We start from the raw sequence: 8,515 nt of genomic DNA, 5'->3' as shown, positions 1-8,515 counted from the left end.
GGGGGCTGGTTGAGGACACCCCTAGGGGGGTGTCTCGGCTCCAAAACCGAGACACCCCTTGGGGGTGTCTCGGCCATGGCCGAGACACCCCAAGGGGTGTCTCGGTTTTGGAGCCGAGACACCCCCCTAGGGGTGTCCTCAACCAGCCCCCTACCCCTTGCTTTTCCTATAAATAGGCCCCTAGGGCCTCCATTCTCTTGGCCTTGGTTTTGGGAGAGGAATTTCAGATCTAGAGCTCTAGCCTTTGAGATCTGAAATTCCAGAGAGGAGCGGCGAAGCCCTGCCGGAGGAAGGAGTCGGGGTTTTCTAAGAGAGCGGCGAAGCCCTGCCGGATCGAGGAGTGAGCGAGCCTTCTGCAGCAAAGGAGTCTTCTTCTTCATTCCCCACCTTCTTTTCCCTTAGTGTTGCCCTTAGCGGTGATACAAAGGAGAGCTAGTGCCTCGTTTTAGCCGAGACATAAGCTTTACACCTCTGAGATCCCACGCGGATCGACGGGGTTCAGAGTTTCTAAAATCCCCCCGCGGATAGACGAAACTCTGCCCGATTTTCTCGGACCAGATCTGAGTGCCCCGGTGGTCCACGGATATCAACATCCCCGTCACAGGCAAAAGACCCACGCAAGCAAGAGATGACAAACAGATCTTGCGTTTGTTTGAAAAGAGTTGTATTTCTTTTGTTTTCATTGTGTACCGGTCTTATAAAAAGGCTATCTTTTTATTTCATTGTAACGATTGAAGTTGTAATGAATGCAGCAATGAATACAGCAACTTTTTCCGCAAACAAGCTGGCGACCACAGTGGGAGCCAACGGCATCGCAACCGACGCCGTCGTGACGCAACCAGCACTCAAGATCGGGGTGAATGAAGAACACGAGCTCGATCAACAACGGTTCAAAGAAGGCCTCTCTTCCTCCTCCTCCAGATCCGCCTCTCCAAACGGGTACAGAAAGGTAACCTCTTTCATAAATGATTGCAGGTCCTTCGGTTCAAAAATCCAAGACCCCGTTGCCGCCTCTGCACTTGCACCACGCGACGTCCCCACGTCGTCCAACCTGGTCGAGATCGCAGATCCGGATTCCTCTTCCGCCGAGGAGATGACTTCTGAAGACGCTCCGGCATTATCAAAGAGAGCACGACAAAGACAGCGTCAACGTCTTGCTCGACAGCTGGCCGAGGCTTTGGAGCCGATGGATGGGATCCGCTATAACGTAGATCTAAAATCCAGGCAACGCCAGGAGCAACCACGGCAAACAACCAGCCCCTCCTCCGAAGCAGAAACAAACAAATGGGTTCATGTCAAAAGAACCCGTTCTACTCTCGAGGAGCGAATCCAGAAGCGCCGCGCCTTGCGTGCGCATGCCCGAGCCCTGGTCCAAAAAGCACGAGAAATGCTAAAGGGAGAGGCCGTTAAGAGATCGCCGAGGTCCGAACGAGTTTGGATGCCAAAGGCCGAATCAACGCCTAAGGTAAAAGCAGGTAATATTGCTCTCCAACCTTCGTCAATTTCAGATCCCGAGCCTCCGGTAAAGCCCCACCGCAGCGTGGATTTCTCCGAGTTCAAGAATCCTCTGAACAACCGTATCGACGCTCTACCCGAGAATCGAGGAAAAGCGCTTGTCAAGGAAAGCTGGGGATCGTTGAAGGAGCTTCGAGCCAACATCCAGACTGGGGGTCGTACACGATCTCCTAACAAATCGATCTCTGCAACAACCAGCTCGGCGGTGCGTGCAAAGGACCAAGAGCCCGTTAAGGTTTCACCCTCACAAAGGAGTGATTCCAAACGTGCGACTCTTGCAGAGGCCAACAAGGCAATGTTTACTCAGAAGAAGACGCGTCGAACAAACGAACGCGTTATACCTGAGAACCCATGTGAGCAGCCGATAGGTTACTCCGACGGCAACGTCGATGAGTTGTACTATCGGGCTGGGGGTGCGGATGAATCTCGAAAGAGAAACACCCGGGAAGCGGATTCTCACTGTCCGTGTACCAAACTTATCAGGGCAGTATTATCAGCCTGTAGCTGCCCCAAGACCGCTCCACAGAGGGTCTCGATATTCGAGGGAATCTCCGATGGACCGACAAAGCCCAAGTCAAGGCGTTCCCACCAAAGAGGATCGATTGCTCGAGATGATGAACCCCTAGAAGTGACTATCAACATGGTCAACAAGGGAAAATCCCCAATCATTTCAGGTGATTCCGACCCTAATTTCTCTCTAGGAAGCAGGGTCGATGCGGGAGTAGCTCAGCTTCAGCTAGAAGCCGTCGGAGATAACGACGACCGTGGGATCCATGAAGGAGTCCATTCCGATGATGAACTCTCGGATTCCTATTCCGCTCTCGCTTCTGACGAGACAACGTCTAGCATAGGACAAGCTCGAGAGGTGCTCATGGTCAATACAGATCAGATAGCCAAAATCATTGAAGAGGCCCTGACTAAGCAGAAGGAAATCTTCAAGTTCGAAATGGAAATGGCTATGCGAGAAATGAGACAAATGCACGATCAACGGATCCGAGCTTTGTCGAACCAGCTAGTTGAGTCCGACCGTCGCACCCAGAACGCTGCAGTCAACAGCGAGCCGGAGGTGGTCGAAATCGTCATGGCCAACGCACCACCCAAGAATACTGGGGGTGGCCCCACTAAAATTAACAGCGCTGGGGGTGGACCCACCAGTGATGATAGCGCTGGGGGTGGACCCACCAGTAGTGACAACACTGGGGGTGGCCGTATGATTCCTCTCGAAACTTATCCAAAACAGGATATGGGTGAGGCCGAAAAGATAAAGGAGCTCGAAAGAAAAATCGAAGCCCTGATGTCTGTTCGGGAGGTGAAGAGGACCGGCATTCCGTGTCCTTACCCGAGAAAGTGGGATTCGATCCCGTATCCGGCGAAGTTCAACCTGATCAACTTCACGCCGTTCAACGGAAAGGGCTCGCCCACTCAACATCTGATCTACTTCAAGTCCCACTTGGGGGTGATCTCTGGCAACGGACCCTTGATGGTTCGGTCATTCGTTGGCACCCTTCGCGGGCCTGCCTTCGATTGGTACCGCCGTCTCAAGCCCGGAAGCATCAACAGCTGGGAGGACTTGGAAGGCATGTTTCTCGCCCATTTCTTCGATGATGACACCGAGGTGTCGATCAGGACACTCTTCGACGAGAAACAAAAAGGCGGAGAGTCGGTGGATACCTTCATCAAACGCTTCCGCAATCAGGCAATGAACTGCAGGGATCCCGTCACGGAGGAATTCCTCTTGCAGACTTGTCAGAACAACTTGTCCATTAACATCTTGGACGTGATGGGAATAGAGCCGCTCAATACCTGGAAAGAGTTGAAGGCTCGAGGAGAACAAGCTGAACGCTTCATCAGAAGGCGGAAGGTCGAAAGAAACCAACCAATGGTTAACCCTCTGGATTCGGATCTCGTACCTCATGAGGAAGGGGACGCACCTACAGCTGTTATTGACGATAATCAAACGTCACAACAGCAGTCCTGGGAACAACAGGAGAATTCAGACGAGGAGCTCCAAAACGAGTACTCGTTCAAAGACGAAGACATTCCAGCTATCTTCGAGACCCTTCTCGAGAACAACAAAATCAAAGAATAGCATCCAGACCTTGGTTGAAGCTGGCGTTATAACGCTAGGGTAAGCCAATTGAAAACGGCTACACTCCAAAGAGTACAAGAGTATAAACTGTTTCTCAATACTCCAAAGAGTACAAGAGTATAAACTGTTTCTCAATACTCCGATAAGTATAAGAGTATAAACTGCTTCTTACGACTCCGACGAGTATACGAGTATAAACTGCTTCTCAAACTCCGACGAGTATACGAGTATAAACTGCTTCTCAACACTCCGATAAGTATAAGAGTATAAACTGCTTCTTACGACTCCAAAGAGTATACGAGTATAAACTGTTTCTCATTCCTCCTACCGGTATAAGAGGTTAAACTGCTCCCTGATACTCCAATAGGTATATGAGTCTAAACTATTTCCTACCATTGACGGGAAGTTCCTGGAGGATATTACGCTAATATTCTTAAGGATAACCCGGTCGGACAACAAAATCAAACCCAGTTCCAAGAGAGAAGCTGGGGGTGGATAATCCAATGCATCGGGAAGTTCCCGGAAGAATACCACATGGGTATTCTTAGGGATAACCCAATCATTGTGGAATTGGTGAATAAAAAAAAAATTCACGTTCGAACTCTGAAGGTCAGAATGTCTCTTCTTATTCTCTAACTCTTATGAGTTATTTTTGTAAGAGGAGATCCAATCTTCTGATAGGTTAATCTTTCCTCACCAAACCACCCGCTGATCAAATCAAACGACAGTGGACCCACCAACATTTCCATCTGCCAGTCATTGGCATTTCTCAGATTTAACATGCTAGGTCCTAAACGCCTAGCGTTAAAATCTCCCTTTGAGTGATGACACGAGTTGGCACTTTCTTTGCTACCCGTATTCCACTTTCTGTGTTTTCTGGTCAAACCTGTAAAAGTTAGGGCCAAAGCCAAAATCCCCTCTCGATTCCTCCAATGAACGAGAGGTCCACTTTCAAATCGAGTAATCAAACCTTCCGACAGTTAGGGTTATCCGAATCTTTTCGATTCTCGGAGTGGAGATCCCACTCCTAGTTTCACCATTCTGGATTCTGGGGGTGGAGATCCCACCCCAAGTCTCCTTTCCGGCCGAAGATAGAATATAAAATTCTTCCTCTTCAGCACCGGGAGATAGAATATAAAATTCTTCCTCTCCCGTTTCTCAATCTGTCTTTGCTTTTAGAAAAGACACGATTGTCAAATCCGGGCACTCGATGCACGGGGAATTTTATCCCGAAGCCTGAGTAGGGATAAGTCAACGCCTAACACGCGTTGCCGGGTAGTCTATTCCCGTGAGAAAGACGAAGTCTACGTATTCAATATCGTAGCACTAAAAGGGTTAACTCTTTTAGCTTAAAACGTTACATGGGAGCGGACTTAAACAATCCGCATACTAGCCCGACTCAAACGGTAGTCGGTAAAGGCTAATCAAATCCGTTAAAGGCTGGGGGTTAGCCGAAAATCCTAAAGTCAACGCCTAACACGCGTCGCCGGGTAGTCTATTCCCGTGAGAAAGACGAAGTCTACGTATTCAATATCGTAGCACTAAGAGCGTTAACTCTCTTAGCACAACGTCACGTGCGGAACGGATTTAGACAATCCGCATGCTAGCCCGACTCAAACGGTAGTCGGTAAAGGCTAATCAAATCCGTTAAAGGCTTGGGGTTAGCCAAAAATCCTAAAGTCAACGCCTAACACGCGTCGCCGGGTAGTCTATTCCCGTGAGAAAGACGAAGTCTACGTATTCGAAGTCGTAGCATCAAGTCTAAGGGAGTTCATTCCTTTAGCACAACGTCACATGCGGAACGGACTTAAGACAATCCGCATGTAAGCCCGATTCAAACGGTAATCGGTAAAAGTATGTCAAATCCGTTGAAGGCTGAGGATTTGCCAAAAATCCTAAGTCAACGTCTGATACACGTTGCTGTTTAGTCTTTTCACAGGAGAAAGACGAAGTCTACGTATTCAATATCGTAGCACTAAAAGGGTTAACTCTTTTAGCTTAACGTCACATGCGGAACGGACTTGAACAATCCGCATGCTAGCCCGACTCAAACGGTAGTCGGTAAAGGCTCATCAAACCCGTTAATGGCTGAGGGTTTGCCAAAAATCCTATAAATACGAGAGTCACTGACGCATCAGCTTCTTTAGTTGGTCTCGTGACCTGAGCAACATACGACGTTCAAAACCCTAAGGTCTACGCCAGACAACGCGTAACCTTAGGTCAACGCCAGTCAACGCGTTGCGAGCAAAAATTCAACGTACGACATTCGAAACCCTAGGGTTAACGCCGGTCAACGCGTAACCCTAGGTCAACGCCAGTCAACGCGTTGCGAGCAAAAATTCGAAACCCTAGGGTTAACGCCGGTCAACGCGTAACCCTAGGTCAACGCCAGTCAACGCGTTGCGAGCAAAAATTCAACGTACGACGTTCGAAACCCTAGGGTCAACGCCGGTCAACGCGTAACCCTAGGTCAACGCCTATCAATGCGTTGCAATGAAAAAATCTCACTCCGAAAAGTATACGAGTATAAACTGCTCCTTACTCCGAAAAGTATACGAGTATAAACTGCTTCTTAAATACTCCAATAAGGTATATGAGTATAAACTGTTCCCTAATTTTTTGAGAAGTTCCTGGAGAATGTTTTCTATAAATATTCTTAAGGATAACTCAAACAATAAGACGCCGGACAACGCGTTGCAGATAAAGACTCGACGCCAACAATCGATGGTCAGCTAAATCAGGAACCGACTTCAAAGTTCAAAATTCCGACAACGGTCAGACAATAAATGCAGCACCGAAACTCTTTCAGACATTCGACAAAGCACCGAATAGCCTGGAGAATTGAAGGAATCAAGAACGGAAGTCATTCCAAGATCCCATTACACCGACTGAAGGTTGGGACAAGCATATCCAAAGTATTCCAGACTCTTCTATAAAAGAACGAGACTGAAATACTTTGGAGGGGGTATCTGTAGGCATATAAAATTGCTTATAGGTCCCTTAGCTCAGCTCGGCACAAACCGACAAACCAACGAGGCAACGAGATTGACTAATCGCACGCAAGCAACGGAATACGTCCATTCGCGTGCGGGATCAAGCCAAGTGTTCGAAGAGTCAACGAGTCATCCAACCAAGAGCATACTCGGACGAACCACGATCGAATCAAGATCGGTTTCGGACTCGAACTCAGAAGTGGATTTACTGCCAAATCAGGAATCCGACTTACTGCCAAATCAGAAATCAAATCAGAGTCTGGATCAACCGAATCACGGACAGAACCCAAAGGTGGAAAACAGCAGAAAACCAAACACCCGGAGGGGCTCGGAAACCAAGTCACCGAGGCGGCTCACCGAGCCACCAAGGTGGCTCGGTGGCCGAGCCACCAAGTGGTGGCTCGGCCGAGCCACCTAGGTGGCTCGGTGGCCGAGCCACCTTGGGGTGGCGAGCCACCCTGAGGTGGCTCGGTGGCCGAGCCACCCCAGGGTGGCTCGGCCAAGGCCGAGCCACCCCCTGGGGTGGCCGAGCCACCTCAGGGTGGCTCGGCATGAGCCGAGCCACCTTGAGGTGGCCGGCCACCTTGAGCTGGCCACACGTGCACACGGGCACGGGCACAGTAACGAGAGCCTATAAATAGGCCAAGGGGTTCTTCATTTCAAAGGGTTGGAAAATTTGGAGAGGTGAAGCCCTGCTGGATTGGAGACTCAGAACTTAACAAGATTCAAGATTTGGGACATCAAGGACTTGCTCATCCAGATCTGGTGCTCGGCGATCATCAACGTCAAATAAGGCAGGTGTTCGAGAGGACCGGATCTCAGATCTACGCAGGCTACACTCCGGATCTAAGCTTGGTCTTAGATCCCGAGACTTGGACGATTGTTTCCTTGGTGAAACAATCCTCCCCGGCTATTATTTCCTTGGTGAAATAATATCCGTTGTACTGCGTAGATCCGACCGGATCTAGATCTCGCGGTGGTCCACGGCAAACAACCCCGGCGCAGGCAAAGAACCCACAAAGCGAGCGACCGCAAAACAGGAGCTCGCGATTCGTTCGACACAAAAGGAGAAAAGTTGTAATCTTTGTTTATTTTTATTTGATTTTCGTTGTAACCGGATCTTATAAAAAGACCGGATCTTTGTAATCGATAAACTATTACAAGAGTGTACAATGGAATCATTAATGAAGAAAGCAACGAATTTTCCCGCGAACAATTACGGACAATCATGCTAGTCTCAAACTAGCCGGTAGTAGTTTTTATGAAATTGAATGATTGATCCTAGTGAGATATTTGTTTATTGCTTATAGGTAAATTCTTGATGGATGAATATCCTCATATGTATTGGACACCGTGTCCTGCTCATTTTTTCAACCTCATACTTAAGGATATCTGAAAACTACAATTCATGAAGATGTCCTTGAGCAGTGCTATGGAGTTGACGGGTTTCATTCATTCACGTGGTTGGGTTTTGAGGTTGACAAGAGATCAAATCAAAGAGCTGCTTAGACCAGTAGCGGCGCGGTTTGCCACTTCATTTTTGATTTGGCCAAACATCCATAAGCAGAAAAATAATCTAAGGATGATGTTTTGCTTAGAAAAATGGGTGGAAAGCAAGTGGGCAATAGATCCAAAGGGCAAAGCAACGGAGAAGACTGTTAAGATGACTAGCTTTTGGTGTAATATTGTTCATGTTCTCAAGCTCATTGATTTTTGTGAACTTGAGTCGTGATCACTGATTTTTGTGAGCTTTATGTGTACTTGAATGTTTAAGTTTGCACAAATTGTACTCAGATTGTGTTTTAAGCTCATTATGATGTGTTAATGATGAAAATAGTGGTTTTTTGTTGTATATATGTTGGTTGTCCGATATATGATATGTTCAATACGTTTTGACACACACACATCTCTCTCCCTC

This window comes from Asparagus officinalis, chromosome 5 (assembly GCF_001876935.1).
Source record: "Asparagus officinalis chromosome 5, Aspof.V1, whole genome shotgun sequence".
Classification (NCBI taxonomy): Eukaryota; Viridiplantae; Streptophyta; class Magnoliopsida; order Asparagales; family Asparagaceae; genus Asparagus; species Asparagus officinalis.
Note: the sequence above shows the minus strand (reverse complement) of the source record.